Source organism: Petaurus breviceps, unplaced genomic scaffold (assembly GCF_028583685.1).
Source record: "Petaurus breviceps papuanus isolate PSGF00001 unplaced genomic scaffold, PetGlider_PUasm1.0 90897, whole genome shotgun sequence".
In the NCBI taxonomy this organism is placed as follows: Eukaryota; Metazoa; Chordata; class Mammalia; order Diprotodontia; family Petauridae; genus Petaurus; species Petaurus breviceps.
The window spans coordinates 10,716,158-10,732,427 of NW_027187374.1; the positions used below are offsets into that span (position 1 = coordinate 10,716,158).

The 16,270-nt window shown below is 36.5% G+C and overlaps 1 long non-coding RNA gene and 1 pseudogene across 2 annotated transcripts in view; both read right to left on the reverse strand.

The window, feature by feature from the left end:
* The window catches only part of LOC138151353 (uncharacterized), a 117,778-nt gene that overhangs the window by 59,706 nt on the left and 41,802 nt on the right, over nucleotides 1–16,270 (reverse strand). The window lies entirely within an intron of this gene.
* On the reverse strand, nucleotides 202–910 carry LOC138151352 (peroxiredoxin-1-like; annotated as a pseudogene).

The window sequence follows — 16,270 nt, forward strand, 5'->3', positions numbered from 1 at the left end:
TGCCCCACGAGAGGGAGGAATGATGTGCATGAGTCAGGCCCCACGAGCAGAGGGCATGACCAGCTACCCCACACTGCCTGGGCTCCTGCTACAGAGACCTTCCAGCTGAAAGGCTGGTGAAGATCAAGCACATTTGTCCTGCAGACAGTAGCTAGGGAGTCAGCAGGCCCCATGGTGGGGGGGGGGGGGGGGAGAGGGGGGGGAGGAAGAGGACCCTCTGTGGCTACCGAGAGCAGCTCACTGCTGCTTGGAGAAGTATTCCTTACTCCCCTGAACATCAGGCTTTATGGTGTCACTCCCCTGTTTCCAGCCAGCAGGGCACACTTCACCATATTTGTCTGTGAACTGGAAGGCCTGGACAAGCCGAAGAGTTTCATCTACAGAGCGGACCACAGGAAGGTCATTGATGGTGATCTGGCAAAGGATCCCCTTCTCATCAATGATGAAGAGACCCCTGAATGAAATTCCCTCATCTGCCTTTAAGACCCCATAATCTTGAGCAATGATGCATTTGGGGTCAGACAACAATGGGATGTTCACAGCTCCCAGTCCACCATTCTTCTTGACCGTGTTGACCCAGGCAAGGTGACAGAAGTGCGAATCCACTGAAGCGCCAATCACTTGGCAGTTGATTTTCTTAAATTCTTCAGCTCAATCACAGAAAGCAATAATCTTCATAGGGCACACAAAGGTGAAGTCCAAGGGGTAGAAGAATAACACAACGTATTTCCGTTTATAGTGGGAAAGGCTGATGTCTTTGAACTGCGGATCAGGCATAACAGCGGTAGCTTTGAAATTGGGGACTGGGTACCCAATCTTGGCATTTCCAGCAGACATGCTGACAGCAACAGCAAAGCTCCGCAGACTAGCTCGGAGGAAGGAGGAACACGTGAGGACGATCTGGAGAACGCCTCCAAAAGTGTTTTAACAAATTACGATATTGAGTTGAATCAAGTGAGACAAAATTTAATAGTGAAAAATTTTAAATCTTGTATTTGGGTTCAATTTTATAAAGGCAAGATGGGGAAAGGCATAGCTTAACGATGGTTCATGTAAGTTGATAGCAATATCACAGCCAAGATATCTATTGCAATTTCTATTGTGGTACATGGAAGTAATGGAATACTATTGTATTATATTATAATATAAGATATTATACATATGTAATATACATGATATATGTATATATTACATACAATAACATAAAACATAATATATTATACATATATAATATACATATAATATAATATATTATGTTGTAAAAAATGAAGAAATAAGATGATTTACAAGAGACGTGGGAAGACTTCTATGAACTGATAAAGAGTGAAAAAATCAAAACACAAGAATAATTTCTACTATAATAGCCATGTATTTAAAAAAACTATTTTGAGGACTTTTATGAACTGATGAAGAATGAAATGAGCCAAAACAGAACAAATTGTACAGTAATAATAATGCTGCAAAAACAAACAACTTTAAAAGCTGTAAGAATCTATGATCAATACAGTGACCATTCGTAATTCCAAAGAGCCAATAATGAAACACACCAAGGTATTGGACAGAAAAGCAATGGATTAAGAGACAGAATGATATTACACACGTGTGTGTGTGTGTGTGTGTTTAGCATATAATGGGCAGGGGAGTGGCACAATGGCAATGGAAGCAGTCAAATTTTATATTCTTGGGCTCAAAGATCACTATACATAGTGACTACAGCTATCAAATTTTAAAATGCTTGTTCCTTGCAAGGAAAGCTATGGTGAATCTGGATAACATACTAAAAAGCAGAAAAATTACCTTGCTGACAAAGATCCATCAAATCTATCTAGTTTTTCCCCCCACTTGCAATATAGAGTGAGAGTTAGACTATAATGAAAGCTAAGTGCCACAGAATAAATGCTTTTGAACTGTGTTGCTGGTGAGGACTTTTGAGAGTCCCTTCGACAGCAAGGAGATCAAATTAGTCTATATTTAAAGAAATTGATTCACACTATGCACTAGAAAGTCAAATACTGAAGCTTAAATACTTTGGCCACATAATGAGAAGATTTGATTCATTGGAAATGACCCTCATGTTGGGAAAGGAAAAATGAAAAGAATGTGGTAGAGGTTAAGATGGATAGATGGTGTCATGGAAAGAGTGAATGCAAACTCGGACAGACTTTGGGAGATAGTGGAGGATAAAAGGGCCTGGCATGCTGTAGTCCACAGGATCATGAAGAGCTGGACATGACTGAAAAATTGAACAATAATGATAGCATATTATATAATATATGTATGTGATGTATATAGTCAGAGAAGGAATTTGTTTTGCTTGACAACGCATGTTTATTACAAGAAATTTGTTTTTTTCTTTTTCATTTTTCCAATGGAGTATGTGGTTGGGAGGGAGAGAAAACAGATTTAATTTTTTCTTAAATGGAAAGGTAGAGGGAAGATACGAAATAGTGCATGCATTTTCAGGTAAAGTTATTGTATTGTTAGTTTTATTTAATTTGTGACAAGAGACCACTCACAAAATTGAAGTAATTTGTAAATACATGGGATGTAAAAATCAAACACATAAATAAAACTTTTTAAAATATCTTAGATATTTTAAGGAACTTGCCTAAGAGCTGGGAGAAAATAATTTTTCTCTATTATACCCTAGCATAACCATATCTGCAATGTTATGTTCAGTTCTGGGCATCACATTTTAGGGAGAAAATTGATAACTGTATAGGATCCAAAGTGGGGCTGAAAGGATGGTGAAGAAGTGCTTTGAGATCATACCACATGAGGATCATTTGAGGACACTAAAAATGTTGATTCTGGAGAAGAGAAGACTTAAGTAACATAATAACTATCTTAAAGTTTTTGAAGAGTTGTCATAGGGATAAAATAATAAAACTTGTTCTGCTAGCCACAGAGAATAGAACCACGAGGAGTGGGTGAAAATTGTAAAAAATAAAATAAAATAGACTTGATATTAGAAACTCTTTAGAGGAGACCAAAAATGAAATGGCCTACCTAAAGAGATAATGAATTTTCCCTTACTTAAGGTACTCAAGCAAAGACAGAATGAGAACTAGTTGAGAATGTTGTGTAGAGGATTTTGTTCATGCGTGGGTTGGAAGAAATGGCCTCTAAGGCCTATTCCACATCTGAGATTCTGAGATGCTAAGTCAGCTATTTTGCTAGATTTTTGTGGTGAACAATAAAACAAATGGAGGTTTACCTAAAAGGAGATTGGCACTATTAACTAGGTGCTTGCCAGGTACCCTTGAAGCAATGGAAATGTATTTTCAAGAAGCCTTTAAATTAACCACAATTATGATTTGCTAATGTGATTAATTATATGAAGTTGTGAATGAGATTCTAAATGTTACTTTCTAAATTGGCACTAATAGGGGGGGGGGGTTCTCTGTGACCTGGATCAAAATCTTCTCTCAAGGTATCAGAAATGAAAGGGCAGAACAGGGGAGAGAATTTGGATTCAGAGGACCTGTTTTTAATGTTGCTTCTACTATTTCTTATATATCTGACTTTGTACAATAACTTGATATCTCCAGACCTCAGTTCTCCCATGTGCAAAATGAAAGTTTGGGGCTAAATGGTTTATCATGTTCCTTCCAACTCAAAATTTTGTAATCTCAAAACTGTTTATTCCTTGCTAGTCCCTGCAAAGCCTAGTAGCCTTTCACTAGAATCTCAAATTAGAGACTTGAATTCATAGACCATCTGTAAGTCCCATTGACTGTATTTATACGTCAATCATTCTGATACAAAATAAAGCATGTCATAAATCTTCCAAAGGTTTCTGAATACGCACATATGACATTTTTATGGGGGATAAAAAGAAACATCTGAATGACTGGCAACATTTTTTTTCATTTTCCTTAGGACATTTTCACATCATATAAGTATCTTTCAAAGGGAAAGACATCAGGTAAAAACTTTTTTAATCTTTTGCTTATTTATTTTTAGTTTTCAATATTCATTTCCACAAGATTTTGAGTTACAAATTTTCTCCTCATCTTTCCCCTACCTGAAGATAGCGGGCCTACTGAAAACCCCTTCCCCTGATCTGCTCTCTCATATCCTCCCTCTTCCCCTCCCCCTAGTTTACTGGTAGGGCAAATGGCTTTCTATACCACAGTGCTTATATATCTTATTTCCAAGTTGCACGTAAAAAAACACAATTTTTTTAACATTTGTTTTTAAAACAGGTTAAAACTTTTTAATAATATGAGAGTAACCTCAAAATAGTGGTTAGAGAGACAGCCTTGCCATTAAAAAGACCCTGATTCAAATCCTGACATTGATACATAATATATGTGGAGCCTTGGGTAATTCACATAGGTCTCAATACCTCTTAAAACTCTAAACTGTTGATTTACATCAGTGGAATAAGCTTTCATCCTGGAAATTCTCTATGTGGTTAAAATCAGAGTTATGAATGCTACCTTTCCTCAATCCCCAAAAACAATCAACAACTTAACCTGAGAAAAGTATAATATCCAATAAATGAGACACAGTATGTATATGGACCAAAAAAATGACAAGGATGTTACATAGAGTCTCAGGCACTTATAAATCTGACAGCACAAACACTTTCCATTAGCTTCTGAATCATAGAAAGATGCAATGACAACATAAGTTAAGAACCCTGAATCAAGTGCTCTAATAAATATAAAATGATCTCTCAAACCTAACAGCTCACTACATTATATATGTTTTCTTTCCAAACCCTAGGGAATGCATCATTGCATAATAACCTCCTAAAATTACTCAAAATTGCAAGTCTACTCCAACAGCATAATATTCTCAAATAGGAGCAATATTTGTTTCTTAACAAGTATAATTGTAGCAGCCAGTCTGATATAAATAAATTCTTAGTAAATAAGTCCTGATGTAACTTTGACAAACATTCCTCATCCAATCCCCATTCTGATTTCCAAATTCAACATGTACTGCTTTAGCAGAAGGAATATAGTCTTGGTACAAACACAAGTCAGGAGTACTGAATCATATTCATAGTTCTTTCATTTATACACACTGCAATCTGAGTTTGCATTTTTCTCATTTTATATTTGACTAGCAGTTCTGAGTTAATAATGGAGATTCATTTCATTTCTTATGCTGAACAAACTTTCTCCAATGTTTTGTTTTGGTTTTCGGTGGGAAACCCACTCCTTTGGGATCATGAGACATTTAAGCAATTATATTTAGTCTGCTTACCATCTTATAATTTATAGAGATAGATATATGCATGTATGTGTGTATATTCTCTCATAACAACCCCCCAACAAGGAACATGTACTGTAATACAAAAGATAATAGTTTATTTTAATAAAAATCAGTTCTATTAAACAAATATAATTTATATAAATAGATAATAGATATCTCAATACAAAAGTTAATTCTTTTACAGATGGAAAAACTGAGGCAGGGACCATAAAATTACTTCCTCAAGACCACTTAGGCACTTAGTGACAGAGTCTGGGTTATAGCTCATACATTTCTAATCCCACGTACCATGTGTAACAAAAGCATAAATATTCCTCATCTTCTTTTCCAGTGGAAGATTTCTACTGCAAATAGTTCTCCAAGTAACCAGAAGTCTGTCCCAATGACATAATTCTTTCAATCAGAGATAGCATTAAGTTTTGGGGGTTTTTTAGAGGGGGGAAGTCAAGGCAATTGAGGTTAAGTGACTTGCCCAAAGTCACACTAGTAAGTGTCAAATGTCTGAGATCAGATTTTAACTCAGGTCCTCCTGATTCCAGAGTCAGTGCTCTATTCACTGTGCCACCTAGCTGTCCCTAAGGTCAAGAATCATTCGAACACCCATCTATAGTAGCAAGCACCCTAGCATACCCAAGATAACCTGCTAGGATAGGTTCTTTTATCTGTTTTTCTAAAGGAAAGCAACTTTAAAGGGTCAACATCTTTAATTACATTCACTAGTTCAGGGGAAAGGTCAGCACCATGAAAATAGAGAAAATACAAACAGAGAAATTAGCACAGGTTCAACAGACAGGGTTCCTACTGTCTGAACAAAATAGTACAATCTCATACATACACCACCAGATTGGGAGAGCACAAACCTCTGAGGAGTCGGAGGGCTCTTAACAAATGGCTACTCTCAGAGTACTGTCCAGGAAATCAAAAGGTCCTTCTCATAAGTGAAACCCCAAAGTAAAATGCCAACCTTCCAGAATATATAACAAAGACTCAGCCTCTGAATGACACAGTCAGAAGGCACAGCTGTGAATTATCAGGGTTCAGAGGATATTAATCCTTCAGATGTCTACAATTTAGCCTGAGCCTGGGAAACTGAACTCCAGAAAAGAAACAACAAAAGTCCCACCTTGTTTGTGCTTACACCATCCTATGTAATGGAGTTGTTTCTAAACCCTATGCAAGTAGTATTCTGCTGTTGTTCAACTCACAAATTCTGGGAAACAGATGAATCTCAAGTGGTCATAAATTAGTTTATTAGAGATGCTTTCAGTAAGTTACTTTTCTACTCTACCTCAGAAAAAAGGCATATAATTTTTTTCAAAAATGTTGTGATTTTGAAAATCATTTTATTTGTTTTATTTAAGATAAGAAAGATTTCCTGAATGTTGTTACTTAGATTATTGATGGCTACAACATGGTCAGCTTGGGGCTATAAAGACAAACAGTGAAGCATTTTTAGAAGCTTTGTGAATCTATAATTGCATCTCTATATAAAAGCATCCATAACTGTGTGATGACATACAATTAATTTTCAGGGCTTAAGGTAATTTTCTACCCCTGTGGAAAAACCTTCCTCTTAGAAACTCCCTCTGAGAGACTTAATAAATAAAACCTAGGAACTACCTAAGGCACTTAGAGGTTAAATGTCATGCCCAGAGTCACAAAACAAGTAAAAGTCGGAGATGAGTCTTGGAAACTTCATTCTACATTTGCTTTATTTGCACAAAAAAAAAAACTTTTTAATTTAATTTAGTCAAAATTATTCATTTTACTCTTTACACTTCTCTCTATCTCTTTTTTTTCATAAATTGTTCACCTGTCCATAAATCTGCTAGGAATATGCTCCATGTTCTTCATTTTTCTTGCAATAAATCTCTTTATATCTATGTTGTATCCTTTCTGACTTTACTTTGGTAAATAATATAAGATAATGGTCTGTGACCAATTTCTGTCAGACTACGTTGCAGCTTTCCCAACAATTTTTACCAAATAATGAATTCTTATCCCAAAAACTTAAGTCTTTATACTTGTCAAATACAAGGTTACTATAATAATTTGGTGCTGTAAATTGTCTACACTGTACCGCTGATCTACCATTCTATTTCCTAGCCAGGGTCAGATAGTTTTGATAATTACTGCCTTACAATATACTTTAAGATCTGGTACTGTTAAATCTCCTTCCTACATTTTTTCATTAGCTCCTTTAATATTCTTGACCTTTTGTTCTTCCAAATGAATTTTGTTATTTTTTTCTAACAGTAAAAAAAAATTGGTAATTTAATTGGAATGGCATTGAATATATCAATTAGTTTAGGCAAAATAGTCATTTTTATTATATTGGCCCTACCTGTACATGAAAAATTAATATATTTCCAATTATTTAAATCTGATACTATTTGTATATTTTTTTATAATTTTGTTCATGTAGATCCTGGGTTGGTTTTGGCAGGTATACTCCCAGGTATTATATACTGTCTGGAATGCTTGTTTTATTTCTTAAATTCAGAACAAAATAAAGAAGATTTTTTAAAAGAAAGAAAACAGCTCATTCTGATTCCAAGCATAGCAATATCAGTTTGCCTCTTCTATAAAATAATGACTAATATTTATTATATTATTATGCTATATATTATTATTAGATTAGGCCTTAATGTTTAGAAAGTACTTTGTATACATTTGAGCCTCACAAAAGAGCCATTTTACAAATAAAGAAACTGAAGCTCTCAAATGTTAATTCATTCATGATTACAGAACTAGTACCAGAGAATTAGAATCAGAGAATTCAAATTAAAGTCTTTACTGACAAAGCCAGTAATTTTCTCACCATATCATAGTGATTCTTCCAGAGCTAAGCTGACCTTTTTAAAACCCCACCCTCAACAGTACTTGACCTAGAAATAACTAAAAATAATCACCCTGTGTTTGATAAAATGGACCATGTAATGTTGACTTTTAGAAACATCTGGAACATCCTCATTCTATGTTTCAGGGAGACTAGTGTTTCAGCTTTATGGGGAGAAGGAAAGAAATCATGTCTAACTGTCCCTCCTTCTCTCTCCTTTCTTTTAGAGGGGTGTTGCACTTGGGACTATATTACATATCAAATATTTGAAGTCTAGGGATAGATCTCCTTAGGGATTCAGGATAAAAGCCACTTTACCTAGTTGCTCTGATGGAAAGGAATTCAGTCCCAGGACTGAAGGGTAATAATTAGTTTAATTTCAGTTGTTTTAGCTTCTCTGTTAACTATATGCTTATTATACAAAAGGCAGTCACGTATAAAAAGCAAACATATTTATCAAAGCAAATAAATAAAACAGTAATTACAGAAGCCATACAGATTAATTTAAGAGATAGAATGCACAGAAGTTAGAGGACTCTCTGACCCAGGAATCAGATGAAATCTCAGTTCAATCAGTGAAATAACCATCTCATTTGATGAATCCACTCTTGGCAGTCTCTGGGAGTGTGATTGCTGAAAAACTAAAGGGCATATTGGGATAATGACCTTCCTTCATATGTTTGTCATTCTGGGGTACCCCTTTTTACATTTAAAGTTCCTGATTTACTCCATCTGTCTTCTTATCTGCTTCTCTCTCTAAAAAGCAACCCAATCAAGAGAAAGTCATGTCTCCCTACATATATGCAGTATCTCAGGACCAACAAGCCTGCCTTGGGCTGACACTATATACACATTACAAAGCATCATTAGAAAATTTTGAAAAACAGAATGAATTGTATCAATATCTTATAACATACTCAAATTTAGTCACCCAAGTAATGCAGATGAGAAAAAAATGAGGGGCTATACCAGCATAGTGATAGTAAAACTAAAAAGAAGATATTCATATGAAAGATATTGCTGAGGTAAAATCAACCGGATTGAGAAGAATATGGCAGTGAGGAAGGGTCAGCATGTACATACACATGACATTGTACTAAGGGTTTTGTTTTTTTGTTGTTCAGCCATTTTATCTGACTCATTGTGACCCTATTCAGGATTTTCTTGGCAAAGAATATTGGAATGCTTTGCTATTTCCTTCTCTAGCTGATTTTACAGATGAGGAAACCAAGATGAACAGGGGTAAGTGACTTGCTGAGGGTCATATAGTTATTAAGTATCTGAAACTAGATTGGAACCAAGGAAGATGATTCTTTCTTACTCTAGACATAGCACTCTATCCACTGTACCACCGAGCTATCTAGCTATGAAATAAACCATGGACCTTAAAGTAATGTACAATTTAACAATTAGATCATAATTCATTGCACTCGAGTGTACACACACACACACACACACACACACACACACACACACATACACACCACAATGTATACAGCCAATAAACACATTTAGCCTCATCCCTATTCCCAAAGCTCAGATTTAGAATATTCTAGTGTATCTACCCTCAGGCTTCTATTCTATACTTCTTATATTTGGGAAAATTTCTACTTATTGCTTTATCCAGTTGCCCAAAACATCAGTTCATTGCTTCATATCACTTTCTTGGAAGCTCATGAGCCTTTGAGCAGTCATCCTCAGTACCAATGTGAATTGGAATATTTCCAATTCAACTCATGTTTCTCTTGGCAAGTTTAAAAAGCAGTTTAATGGGGTGGCCAGGTAGCATAGAGAGTAAGAGCATCGGCCCCAGAGTTGGGATTACCTGGGATCAAATTCGGGCTCAGACACTTAGCACCCACCCAGAAACACCTGGCTGTGTAACCTTGAGCAAGTTACTTAATCCCAATTGCTTAGGGGCAGCCAGGTGGCACAGTGTGTAAGAACACCGGCCCCAGAGTCAGGATGACCTGGGATTGAATCTGGGCTCTGATACTTAGCACCACACCCAGAAATAACTGGCTGTGTAACCTTGAGCAAGTTACTTAACCCCAATTGCTTAAAAAAAAGCAGCTTAAGCCTAGAAAATGAGATTTACAAAACAGAATCATACTAAGTAGAGCATTGTGCCCTAAAGATCAGGATAAAATAAACATCATGGGTAGCCTTGAAAGAGGAAAGAAGTCACAAAATGGTAAGGAGACAGTTCCACCTATCTGCCTTGGGAATGCACCTGATAGAGCTGATTTCGTTCCCACTAACTGCCTCCCTGAATTACTGCCCAAATGACAGACCCTGCAGCAAGCAGTAGGAGGCATCCCTAAAATACAAAACCAAGAACAAATAGTCCAATTCACTTTGCCCCAGGGAGCACTCTGCTACAGGGGGAAAGATGACTTTGATAAACAATGATTTTTGTTTTGTCTTTTTTCCAAGTAACTAATAGAGTGAATTTTCCATAGTGTGAACTTATAAAAATATATGTTGAATAAAAGAAATGATTATTCTCACCAACAAAAATAGTATTGATGAAGACAAAATGCAAATGTGGATGTTCCTAGTCACTAGTGAGTTCCTAGTCACTAAGGATGTTTCATCAGGGCCTAGGTGATCACTAGTCAGGGATGGATGGTGTGGAAGGGTTTCATGTTTTGAATAGTACTGGACTAGTTGACCTGAAAGTACCTTCCCATTCTGAAATTCTGTTATTCTAAGTTCTTTACTGCTACTTAAAAGTTTAAGAGACTGAGAGGTAAGAGATGCAAATTTAAAAGAAATGGGAAGATAAATATTTGTTAAGTGAATGACTTAATTACAGGAGAATGAAACAAGAGGTTAAAAAAACAGTGAGAAAGGACAATTCTTTAACACAAATGTTTAAATAAGTACCAGGTTACTTTGATTTGAAATTTTCTGTGGGTTCTGTGGTCTTTCAGCAAAAAGAAAAGAAAAAGAAAAATTAACTCTTCTGATTCATGATTCATAACTGAATTCCTAGGTGAAGTATGAAAGGGGGAAGAGGGGGGAAGAGGCTCAATTTAGACCTTTTTGGCAACACTTAATCAAGAAGAAAGGTGAACAAGATATTTTTATATTGAAAGAAAATTACCTTACCAGCACATGGAAAATATTCTTTTTTGTCAGATATGGGTAATAGTCCCAGCAGCAAAAAAAAAAAAAGAGTCATAGTCAGTTCTTGAAAATCAACATGACATGACTGGGAAAGATGGAGTATGTGCTAACATGACTGTAGAGTCTTTTATAGGGACAGTACTTGTTATTATTGAGCAAAAAAGAAAAAATAAAATTACCTAATCCACTTTCCTGTAAGAAAAATGTTGTCACCTACTTAGCAGGTAAATGTAGTTGAGCATACCCCCTTAAAAGACATAGTAGTAGCAATGTTAGCATCCATTTACAATTTGATGAGGTGTGATGGACCTTCACCAATAGATTTGTTCTGGGGTACTAGACAGAAAATGAAAAGCAATGGCAGTAAATTTTTGCTCAACACAGTGACAAACTTCCTAAAAGCAGAACTGTTCAAAGACAGAATAAACTGATTGTATATGTAACAGATACCATGTCATTCAGAGGTCTCCAAGTAAAGACTGAGTGATTTCATTTTGGGTGCAGTATCATGAGGATTCAGATGCTATTCAGATAAGGGTTGAAGTCAATGAAACCTGAAATCTATTCTAAGATTCCATGATTCAATGATTTTGAAATTCAATTCAGTTCAACACTTATTAGGCAACTATTTTGTACAAAGCATTATGCAAGATACTAAAATTTTAAAAATTTAAAAATGAAACAGTCTTCCACCTCAGAGCAGTATTTTGGGGAATATATACATATGTGTGTGTGTGTGTGTGTGTGTGTGTGTGTATGGAGGGAACAAAAAGAAGATTAAGCATGGTTTCATGGAGGCTGTGGCATTCGAGGAAAGGCCTCAAAGGAAGCTAGGAATTCTAAGAGTAAAGAAATAGAGATGAAGAGAACAACATGAGAAAGTTTGTATGAAGGCTCAGAGATGGAAAAGAACCCAAGTCCCAGGAAAACCTGGTTTGGCTGAACACTGAATGAGTAAGTGGGAGTACCGTGAAATGTTACAGAAGGTTGGCTAGAACTGGAGGGTGAAGGCTTTAAATGCCAGGCAGAGGAGTTTGTACTTAAGGTTAGAGGCAATGGGGAGAACTAAAGATTTTTGAGTGGGGTGACACAATGATATCTATGCCTCAGATATATTGTATTGGGATTGATACAGATATACTGTATAGAGAATTGATTAATTGGATCAGGATAGAGGCTGGTAGAAAGGAGACCAGCAAAGAGCCTCCTGGCAAGAAGCAATAGTAGTATGAACTAAGGTAATGGATACATGTGAAAGCTCATGTAAAACAGCAGCAAAGTGGTTCAGTGAATAGAGCATCTGGCCTGGAGTGAAGAAGACTCAAGTTCAAATCTCACCTCAGACACTTACTAGCTATGTGATTCTGGACAAATCTTTTAACCATTTTGTTTCAGTTTCCTCATCTGTAAAAGGGTTCCAGGCATGGTCCCTGGTAGGGTATAAAAGGGGCCTCAAGGTGAGAAGAGTTTCTTCTAAGAAGTCTTGCATCATTTTGGCTAGTACAGGCAAATAGTCAAAAACCAGGAAGTTGTGTCTTCAGATTTTCCTAAATCTAATCCAGCAATGCCTTTTCAGGTAGTAGAACACTACCCCTAGCCCCATTTTAACCCCTGCCTGAATCAGAGTGATTTCCAAGCAAAAGTCCTATTTCAGACACTGCATCCACAATAAAGCCTCTATCTGATGAAACATGGCTGGGTACCTTGGGCAGTACTTAAGCAGAAGGAGAAGGGGAAGATGTTGTTTTTATCCTGACAGAGTAATACCTTACAAGAATGTGGAAAAGTATTCTTTTTGTCAATTATGTACAATAGTCATCCAGCAGCACAAAGACTCATCATTAGTCATTTAAAGTCAACATGGTATGACTGGAAAAGACAGATGACCCAATAGATTGAATATGTGCTAACTTGACTTAGGTGCTTTTGACAAGGATAATATTTGTTAATGATGACCAAAAATACAAAAATATTGCCTAATACAGAGGTGCTTAATGGGACATTTTCTCCAGGTCCTATGATGAAATTTATCCCCAAGGGTCTCTAATTCACCAGCATTTGATTACTAGAGACCCACATCAGACTATTATAGCATTGGAGGGGTCTCAATAGGGCCATGCAAGAGCCACTTGTTAAAATTTCAACTCAGACAGCATCAAATGTTACATATCAGACCTTGATTTTTTGATTGTCTAAACTTAAGAAGCAATGGAGAAAATGTTAATAATGCAGATTAAACTTAAAAGTATGTCATGTATTTTCAGAGAGTTGGCTGTTAAACATTAACCAACATACCCCTCTCCATTATCACTTCCTGAATGAGAAGACCATTGTGCCAACACTTGCCAGATCCACCAAATATCATAGACAAGATTTTAATCTGGCACATTGGAGCAACTGAAGCCTGAATATATAAGTTGGTTGTTTTATTGAGTAGTGTTTATGTAGTTGTATAAGGATACAAAGTAAGCACAGCTTCCTATGACCTATCACCATGCAAAGATATGATAAATTCTCTCCAAATGTGCTAACACAGAGGTCAAGATTCTATTAGAATCTATCAGTCAGAGTCAATAAACATTTATTAAGCACCAACTATGTATCAGCCAATATAGTAAGCTCTAGGAATACAAAGAAAGGCAAAGCTCACCCAAGGAGCTCACAATCTAGGGAAGGAGTCAGCACCTAATGCAAAGCTGAAAAATTAGGGGGTCAGGGTGGGGAGGGGAAAGAAGTAATTACCAGATTGGGGCAGGAAAAAGTCAGGTAGCCAGGATGGGAAACATCTGAGGAGGTGTGAGTTTTTGCATTGATTTCATCTCACAGAATGATGAGTTTCTGGAAAAGGTGAAGTCTAAGAAAGTAGCTAAGTAGGAAAGTAAAAGAATTCCTTGAATGCTTTTCTTAAATGGTGGGGGATCAGATCTTAGAAGATTGCCAGAAGCAGCTAAAGTGGCCCTAATGTAGTCTTCACTCTACCACACCCACAACCAAGGTCATTCACTTGGGGATGGGAGGAGAGCTGCCTTATTAACATGAGCTGTGTTTCTGCACCATACTTCTAAAGGGGACAAGGAAGAGAGAAGAAACAAGGACGACTAACATTATGAAGGAAGGTGAGTAAAAAGAAACTACTTCCTTCCCTAGCAATGAGGAATTTTGGTTTGGAGGAAACAATGATGAATGACCTCCATGGCCAAGTTCAGAAACTGCACATTGAATATGAGCTTAAGATGCCAGTGGAACATCAGAATCAAGAGGCCCAGCAGGTAGCTGAAAACGCAGGACTGCATTTTATGTCCTGAAGAATAATTAGAGCTGATTTGGGATTTGTCTGTCAAGAAATGATAAATGAACCCCAGGGATAGGGGAGACTACCTAGAAAGTGGCTTGCTAATCATGGAGAAGCCCTACACAGAATCTCAGGGAGTAAGAAAGGGAGATACCCACTCTTTAGGGCCAAAAGGTAGATGGTGGTCTTGTAAAGGAAATTGAAAAGCAATAGTAAGGAAGAAAAATTATCATGAATACTAAGGGAGAAAAAATGTGTTAAGAAATGGCATGGGGCGGCCAGCTAGCACAGAGAGTGAGAGCACCGGCTCGAGGGTTGGGATGAGCGGGAGATCGAATCCCAGACTCAGGCACTTAGCATCCACCCAGAAACACCTGGCCGTGTAACCGTGAGCAAGTTACTTAACCCCGATTGCTTTAAAAAGAAATGGCATGATGAATGTAAATGGTGGGGGGTGGTTAGTCATTTTGTTTTTCTCTTTAAGGATAGGAGAGAAATGGACATTTTAACCATCAGATCAGAAGCCAGTAAATGAGGTGAGATTGAAGACGAAGGTTCCAGCTAATTTGGCAGAGTGACAGTCCATAGAGAAGGCTACCTCTCCTTGTTAAACTCTGGGGTGGGGAGGGGAGGATAATGAGCTCTATCTCAGTATTAGTTCCCCTTTCCTTCATTAGAGAGAGTGCTGAGCTCAAGAAGACCTAAGTTCAAATGTAGCCTCAGACACCTACATATGCGATTTGGCTTCTAGCTGCCTCAATTCTTTCAACTGTAAAATGCAGATAATAATAGCACATATCTCTCAAGGTTGTCTTGAGAATTAAATGAGATAATATTAGTAAAGCAATTAGCACTGTGCCTGGCATATAGTAGATGATAAATAAATGTTTTCTTCCTTCCTTTCTTCAGACTTGTGACAGTTACATATATTATCAAACAAAACAAAAATAAAAACTCAAACTATCAAAAGAAATGAACAAGAAAATTACATTCTACTTAAAGGAATTTGTCAAATAAAAATATAAATGCTGTACATTGGTTTTAAGGCATATCTGGAAGAAACAATTTTATTTAACTTAACATTCCTAGAAATAGAGAGAGAGAGAGAGAGAGAGAGAGAGAGAGAGAGAGAGTTTCAAAGTGGCATAGACCACCACACCCCATGCCCTAGAACATTTGTCTATCCCCACAAAATTTAAGATGACATTTCTAGAAATCTTCGATAAGGAAAAGGTTATATTAAAATACAGTTGGAGGTTAACATTCTACAATAATAATTACTTAATCTTCTGCTAAAACTACTTGAATTACTAGATTCCTTCCTTGAACACAAATTAAATATACATGTGATGAACTGAATACCATCTAAGTACTTAAAGGAAAAGTTAACTGAAATGCAAAGAGACCTTCATATTAAGGCATTACTTATATGTGAATTTAATGTTCCCCTTGAGATACTCATGATAAACAAGAAGGAAATTATGGATTCAAGCAGAATTTGGGGAAAATAGATATAATAGACTTAAAGTTATTATTGAATCACTATATTAAGGTCCATAGTGGATATTAGGGTGTATTCATATTTTTAGTATCATATAATAACTTTACAAAAATTTTGATGTCTTTGAACATAAAGAAGTCATAAATAATCAATCAGTAAGCATTTGTTAAGTGCCTGCTATGTGTTGGAAACTGTTCTGTCAGTGCTGGAGGGAAAGAGAGAAAGGAAGGAAGAAAGAAAGAAAGAAAGAAAGAAAGAAAGAAAGAAAGAAAGAAAG